The following is a 7,577-nucleotide window of genomic DNA, read 5'->3' as shown; positions in this document are numbered from 1 at the left end:
AATCTAATCACAGAGCAGGAGTAAGCCTTAAAATACCTCCAAAAGTGGGACTGGATCAGTAGTACAGCAGTAGGGTGTTTGCCTTGCATGCAACCAATCCAGACCGGACCTGGGTTCAATCCCCAACATCCCATATGGTCCTCTGAGCCTGCCAGGAGTGCTTTCTGAGCACAGAGCCAGGAGTAACCCCACCGGGTGTGCCCCCCCCCAAACCCTAAAGAATACCCTAGTGACCTACATACTGAACACCTCACACCCAAGCTCAGGTGCAGTAGGAGACAGAAGTACAGCCGGTTAGCCTCTGGGCTTCTATATCTCCCCTCTGGGTGTGCCCTGCATGTCTTGAAGTCCAGCTCTCTTGCACCCATTACCTGGTGTGGCACTTCACTGTCCCTGAGTCTTGTTGTCTCTTTGCAGGTCTTTCTCTCCTTCCCTGGGCACTGTGATAGCTTGTCATGCACCACTGCACCCCAGAACACTTCCTGGCTTGATCTGATCCTGGTATTCTTGTACCTCCCTGGACCTTCCTGGGGGTTCCAAGATGATTGTTTTCTTTCTAGAGGAAACAGATAGGCATGATAGTTCCCAGACTATGTGTATTTTATTTTATTTTTAAAAATTATTTTATTTAGGGCCCGGAGAGATAGCACAGCGGTGTTTGCCTTGCAAGCAGCTGATCCAGGATCAAAGGTGTTTGGTTCGAATCCTGGTGTCCCATATGGTCCCCCGTGCCTGCCAGGAGCTATTTCTGAGCAGACAGCCAGGAGCGACCCCTGAGCACCGCCGGGTGTGGCCCAAAAACCAAAAAAAAAAAAAAAGTACTTGCATAAGATTTGGCATATTCCATAGTTGCCTGGAAGGACAAATGAGCAACTAATGGGAGCTCCTTGGATCACTGATACTTAGATATCAATAGTGTGTGTGTGTGTGTGTGTGTGTGTGTGTGTGTGTGTGTGTGTGTGTGTGTGTGTGTGTGTGTGCCACACCTAGCAGAGTTCAGGGCTTTGTTTTTTTGTTTTTGGGGTGTGTGTGTGTGTTTGTGTTTGTTTGGGCCACACCCGGTGGCACTCAGGGACTAGTCTTGACTCTGCGCTCAGAAATTGCTTCTGACAGGCTCAGGGGACCAAATGGGATACTGGGAATCAAAGTGGGGTCAATCCCAGGTTGGCCTCGTGCAAGGCAAATGTCCTACTGCTGTGCAACCATTCCTGCCCCAGGACTTACTTCTGATTTGGTGCTCAGGAATCATTCCTGGTGATACTCAAGGGACCATATTTGATGCTGGAGATTGAACTGGAGTCGACTACATGCAGGGCAAGTGCCTTAACCCTGTTCTGCCTCCCTGGCCCTAGATAAGTCCTGAGCACTGCTAGGTAGTGGCAAAACAAAAACAAACCAAAAAGATAAAATTGACAGGCCCGGAGAGATAACACAGCAGCATTTGCCTTGCAAGCAGCCAATCCAGGACCAAAGGTGGTTGGTTCGAATCCCGGTGTCCCATATGGTCCCCCGTGCCTGCCAGGAGCTATTTCTGAGCAGACAGCCAGGAGTAACCCCTGAGCACTGCCGGGTGCTGACCCAAAAACCAAAAAAAAAAAAAAAAAGATAAAATTGACAACTTATGATTTGAACTTTGTCTCCTAAGTTCACTTTAATGTTCTGGAATATCTCCCCTGAGATTCTAAAATAGAAGAGATGTGCATGGGAGCCAAAGAGAGAGCACAGCTGTAGGGCATTTGCTTTGCAAGCAGCCAACCCAGGACCAAAGGTGGTTCAAATCCTGGCATTCCATATAGTCAGTCCCCCGTGCCTGTCAGGAGCAATTTCTGAGCACAGAGCCAGGAGTAACCCCTGAGCACTGCTTTTTGGGTGTGGCCCAAAAACAAAAAAAAAAGAGAGAGAGAGAGAGAGGTATTCATCTTTTTTGTGTGTGTGTGGCGATCACACCCAGCTATGCTCAGGCTTTTCTTCTGTCTCTGCATTCAGTTATCACTCTTGGTAGTACTTGGGGTACCATATGGCATACTGGGGATCAAACTAGTGTCAGTTGTATGCCAAGCAAACACACTACTCACTGTACTATTGCTCCATACCAGAATTCATATTCATAAGTAGGAATTTACTTAATAACCATCTTTAATTATTTTCATAGCTATAATTATATTGCCTCTATAATTTTATATTTTCTTAACCAGCAGTATAGGTGACATCTTTTATTCCCATGCCAAAAATCCTTCATAAACATGCTTTTAAATGGAAAATCTTTTTATTTTTTTGGTTTTTGGTTTTTGGATCACATCCGGCTACGCTCAGGGGTTACTCCTTGCTCTATGCTCAGGAGTCACTCCTGGCAGGCTCAGGGGACCCATATGGGATGCCGGGATTGGAACTAAAGACCTTCTGCATGAAAGGCAAACACCTTACCTCCATGCTATCTCTCTGGCCCCTGGAAAATCTTTTTTTTTTTTTGGAAATCTTCAGATTTTATAGAAGTCATATTTATGTTTCTACTCCCCTATTATGAGATTTAAAGCTCTGGTATTTCTAATTTTTCAATGTATAAAATGTGACTGAGGAGGGCCCAGAGAGATAGCACAGCGGCGTTTGCCTTGCAAGCAGCCGATCCAGGACCAAAGGTGGTTGGTTCGAATCCCGGTGTCCCATATGGTCCCCCGTGCCTGCCAGGAGCTATTTCTGAGCAGACAGCCAGGAGTGACCCCTGAACAATGCCGGGTGTGGTCCAAAAAAAAAAGAAATGTGACTGAGGAGCTGGAGAGATAGCACAGTGTACAGCTGACCATGTTTGATCCTGGCATCCCATATGGTTCCCATATGGAAGTAAGTTCTGAGTGCAGAGCCAGGAGTAATCCCCTAAACACCAGCAGGTGTGGTCAAATGTAACCAGAGAGGTAGCTCAATGGTCAGGTTGTATACAAGGCCCACATTCAAATTCCCAAATTCAGCATCACTATGTATGGCCTTCATGATCCCTGGTATCAGAAGATACAAGCAGCTCTGCCTCCTTCAATCCTATAATTGAACTGACCAATCAATCCACTGACCAAGTACTATCAAGAGTGACCCATGGGGCTGAAGTGATAGCACACCGGTAGGGCATCCTTGCACAGAGATGACCCAGGACGAACCCAGGCTCAATCCCTGGCATCCCACATGGTCCCTCAAGCCTGCCATGAGCGATTTCTGAGCACAGAGCCAGGAGTATCCCCTGAGTGCCACTGGGTGTAGTCCCAAAACAAAACAAAAAAAGAGTGCCCCATGAACACTGCTTGGAGACCTCCTGCCAGTACTATGTAAATGTGTTTTTGTGCCTCATAGCCTCATCTTTAGTAACTCAGAGACTAAAATTAATTCATCCTCTACTTTGTGCCAGGCATTTTCTCAGGGTTGAAGTATTGGATGCTGAACAAGACACATAAAGCCCTTTTCATTTGTTTGTTTTGGGGTCACACCCAGCAGTGCTCAGGACTTACTCCTGGCTCTGCACTCAAAAATTGCTCCTTGGGGCCGGGCGGTGGCGCTGGAGGTAAGGTGCCTGCCTTGCCTGCGCTAGCCTAGGACGGACCGTGGTTCGATCCCCCGGCGTCCCATATGGTCCCCCAAGAAGCCAGGAGCAACTTCTGAGCGCATAGCCAGGAGTAACCCCTGAGCCTCACAGGGTGTGGCCCAAAAAAAACCAAAAAAAAAAAAAAAAAATTGCTCCTGGAGGGGCTGGAGAGATAGCACAGTTGTAGGGCATTAGCCTTGCAAGCAGCTGATCCAGAAAGAATGGTAGTTTGAATCCCGGCATTCCATATGGTCCCCTGTGCCTGCCAGGAAGGATTTCTGAGCGTAGAGTCAGGATTAACACCTGGGCGATGCTGGGTGTGACAAAACAAAACAACAACAAAAATTGCTCCTGGCAGGCTCAGGGTACCATATGGGATGCTGGGATTCAAACTACCATTCTTTCTGGATCAGCTGCCTGCAAGGCAAATGCTCTACCTCTGTGCTATCTCTCTGACCCCACATAAAGCCCTTTTAACAAGACTCAGAAAAAGAATTGTGAATGAGGGCCAGAGAGATAGTACAGGGAGTAAGGCACTTGCTGTACACATGACCCTTTTTTTTTTTTTTTTTTTTTTTGGTTTTTGGGCCACACCCGGTAACGCTCAGGGGTTACACCTGGCTATGTGCTCAGAAGTTGCTCCTGGCTTGGGGGACCATATGGGACACCGGGGGATCGAACCGAGGTCCGTCCAAGGCTAGCACAGGCAAGGCAGGCACCTTACCTTTAGCGCCACCGCCCGGCCCCACACATGACCCTTTGATCCCTGCATACTGCATACAAGTACTGCCAGGGGTAACCACCAAGTATGGCCCCCCAAACCCAAACCCAAATAAAGCATAGAGGCTTGTGGCCCAGTGAGTAGCCGAGCTCAGATAAGACTGGTACTAATGATTATTTAATTTGGTTTCAGATAGCATCTGGAGCTGCTCAGAAGCTTACAGTTTCTTCTGGTTCTGTTTTTAGGGATGGCACCAAGCAGTGCTGGTGGTCACCTGTGTTGCTGGAGCTCAAATCCTGGCCCTCCTGCATACAAAACATGTGCTCAGTTCTTTGAACCATCTCTCTGGGCAAGTGTTGAGAGTATAAGATTAACAACCATTGACACCTGGCCATACAAAAACAATGATCTTGGTGCCTGCCTTCCTCTCTATTTGTTCTTTTCTTTTTCTTTTTTTTATTTAAACACTGTGATTACAAGCATAATTGTAGTTGGATTTCAGTCATAAGAAGAATACCCCCCTTCACCGTGCAACCTTCCCATCACCAATGCCCCCATCTCTTTCCTTTCTACCCCCCGCCTGTATTCAAGACAGGCTTTCTACATTCCTCATTCACTGACATTGTTATGATAGTGCTCAGCATAGTTATTTCTCTAGCTGCGCTCATCATTCTTTGTGGTGAACTTCATATCGTGAGCCAGTCCTTCTGGCCCTCATCTCTGGGAATTATTTCAATGTCTGTAATTTTTCTTAAAACCCAACTCTCTCTCTCTCATTTCACTCAGCATAATAGATTTCATGTATATCCATGTATAGGAAAATTTCATGACTTCATCTCTCGGGACAGCTGCCTTATATATATATATATTGTGTATATGTACCTCAGTTTTTAAATCCATTCATCTGTTGATATTTGTTCTTTCTGTAGAAAAATTCCTCATGGGCTCAAGCTTCTCTATATCTGCTGATTTCCTGAACCAATACTTGCAGAGTGAATGTTTCATCCATCCCCAGGGCATGTTCAACCTCAATCATGATCTTGGGTACAGTGGAATCTTGTAATCTCTCTTCTTACTCAATGATAGCAGGAGTTGAGGATTTTTATTTTTTATTTTGTTTTGTTTTTGTTTTTTTGGGCTATACCCAGTGGTGCTCAGGGATTACTCCTGGCTCTGTGCTCAGAAATTGCTCCTAGTAGGCACGGGGGACCATATGGGATGCTGGGATTTGAACCACTGGCTGTCCTGGGTCGGCTGTATGCAAGACAAACACCCTACCGCTGTGCTATCTCTCTGGCCCAAGAGTTGAGGTCTTTTGAAGTGCCTTGGTGATGATTTATGGAGAAGGATGCTTTTAGCTTCTTGTTTTGTTTTATTTTATTTTTTGGGACACACCTAGTGATGCTCAGGGTTCCTCCTAGCTATGTGCTCAGAAATCGCTCCTGGCTTAGTGGACCATATGGGACCCCGAGGATCAAACCATGGATCAGTCACATGCAAGGCAAACACCCTAAGGCTGCGCTATCACTCCGGTCCCTGAGAGGGATGCTTTTAGCCTATCATGAATATCTGGACATTTCTGTTGTCCAATGGATTAGTGCTGACAAGGGAAGCAGGGAATCAACATTTGACTCGTTAGCCCTGCAGGGGCAATCCAATGATGTCCCCCCAAAACAATAACCTGACTACTTCTTCAACAGCCACCACAGTCTTGTGACAGAGCACCAGCCAAGGGGCAGAGGACAGCAGGGCCTGGCATGGGAGGGCATTCGGCCAAGTGAGAAAGCAGGTCACTGGCAGCTGACCTCTACATCTTGCCTAATTCTAGAACAATTCTGAAAAGAAAAAAAGTTCTTGGAAGCCCAAAGATGTGCTCAAAGTCCAACACAGGCAGGTCACTAAGCAAGAATTGAACCATGGCCTATTGCCCTCCAGACCCACACACACTCTCCTGTAAAGGCTTTTCCCAATGGGTATATTGCAATATAGGTTCCATGGAGTGCATTGCGGGGTGAGGGATAGGGTGGAAGAGCTCTGAGATCAAATGTTTGGAAAGTGCTAAGTTAAAGTGACTTTTCCTGGGAGAATTTCAGTCTCCTAACAAAAAGCCCAAGATATCCTGGTATTGTTTCTTTAGATGAAATACCAGGTTTGGAGAGGGGGTTAAGGAACAGGAGCTGTCTTTGGGGAGAATCCAAGGTATCTGTTAGCAATATATTACTTGCCAAACAACCATCTCCCTGACCCAAACATGGCTCTTTCTAAAGCCTGTCTCTCCTGCCTCTTGTATTACAACTCAGATTTAACTGGACCATCATCTCCAACACTAATGTGCTATTTTTGTTTTGGGGACATGCTCAGTGGTTCTCAGGACTTATTCTTGGCTCTGTACTCAAGAATTACTCCTTTTTTTTTTTTTTTTTTTTTGGTCACACCTGGCAGCGCTCAGGGGTTACTCCTGGCTTTCTGCTCAGAAATTGCCACTGGCAGGCACAGGGGACCATATGGGATGCCAGGATTTGAACCACCGACCTTCTGCATGAGAGGCAAACGCCTACCTCCATGCTATCTTGGCATCCCAGGAATTACTCCTAATGGGCCCAGGTGACCATATATATTTGTTCTTGTCTTAGTTCACACCTGGTAGCTCTCAGGGGGTTCTTCCTGGCTCTACGCTCAGATATTGTTCCTGGTAGGCTCCAGGGACCATAGGGGATGCCGGGATTTGAACTACTGTCTTTTTGTATGCAAGCAAATGTCCTACTTCCATGCTGTCCATTCGGCCCCTCAGGTGACCATATGGGATGCTGGGTCAAACTTGAGTCAGCTGCATGCAAGGCAAGTACTCTACCCACTATATTATTTCTCAGATGACTGGTTTTATGGGGTTTTTTTTTTGGTGTTTCTTTTTATTTGTTTGTTTTTGTTTTTTTGGGCCACACCCAGTGGTACTTAGGGGTTACTCCTGACTCTGCGCTCAGAAATCATTCCTGGCAGACTCAGGGGACCATATGGGATGCCGGGAATCGAACCATCATCTGTCCTGGGTTGGCCATGTGCAAGGCAAATGCCCTATCGCTGTGCTCTCGGACCCATGTTTTGTATTTTTTATATTTTGGTAATATTGGGGAATACTCTAGCATTGCACCCAGTACTCCTTAGGGGACCATATAGTGCTGGGTTTTGAGCTTGAGTTCCTATATGCAAAGCATGGCACAATAGCCTTTTGAACTACCTCCCTGGACACTAATATGCTTTTTTATGTTGGTGTTGAGTTTTTTGGAGGGTGTC

The sequence above is a fragment of the Suncus etruscus genome, chromosome 4 (genome assembly GCF_024139225.1).
Source record: "Suncus etruscus isolate mSunEtr1 chromosome 4, mSunEtr1.pri.cur, whole genome shotgun sequence".
Taxonomy (NCBI): domain Eukaryota; kingdom Metazoa; phylum Chordata; class Mammalia; order Eulipotyphla; family Soricidae; genus Suncus; species Suncus etruscus.
Note: the sequence above shows the minus strand (reverse complement) of the source record.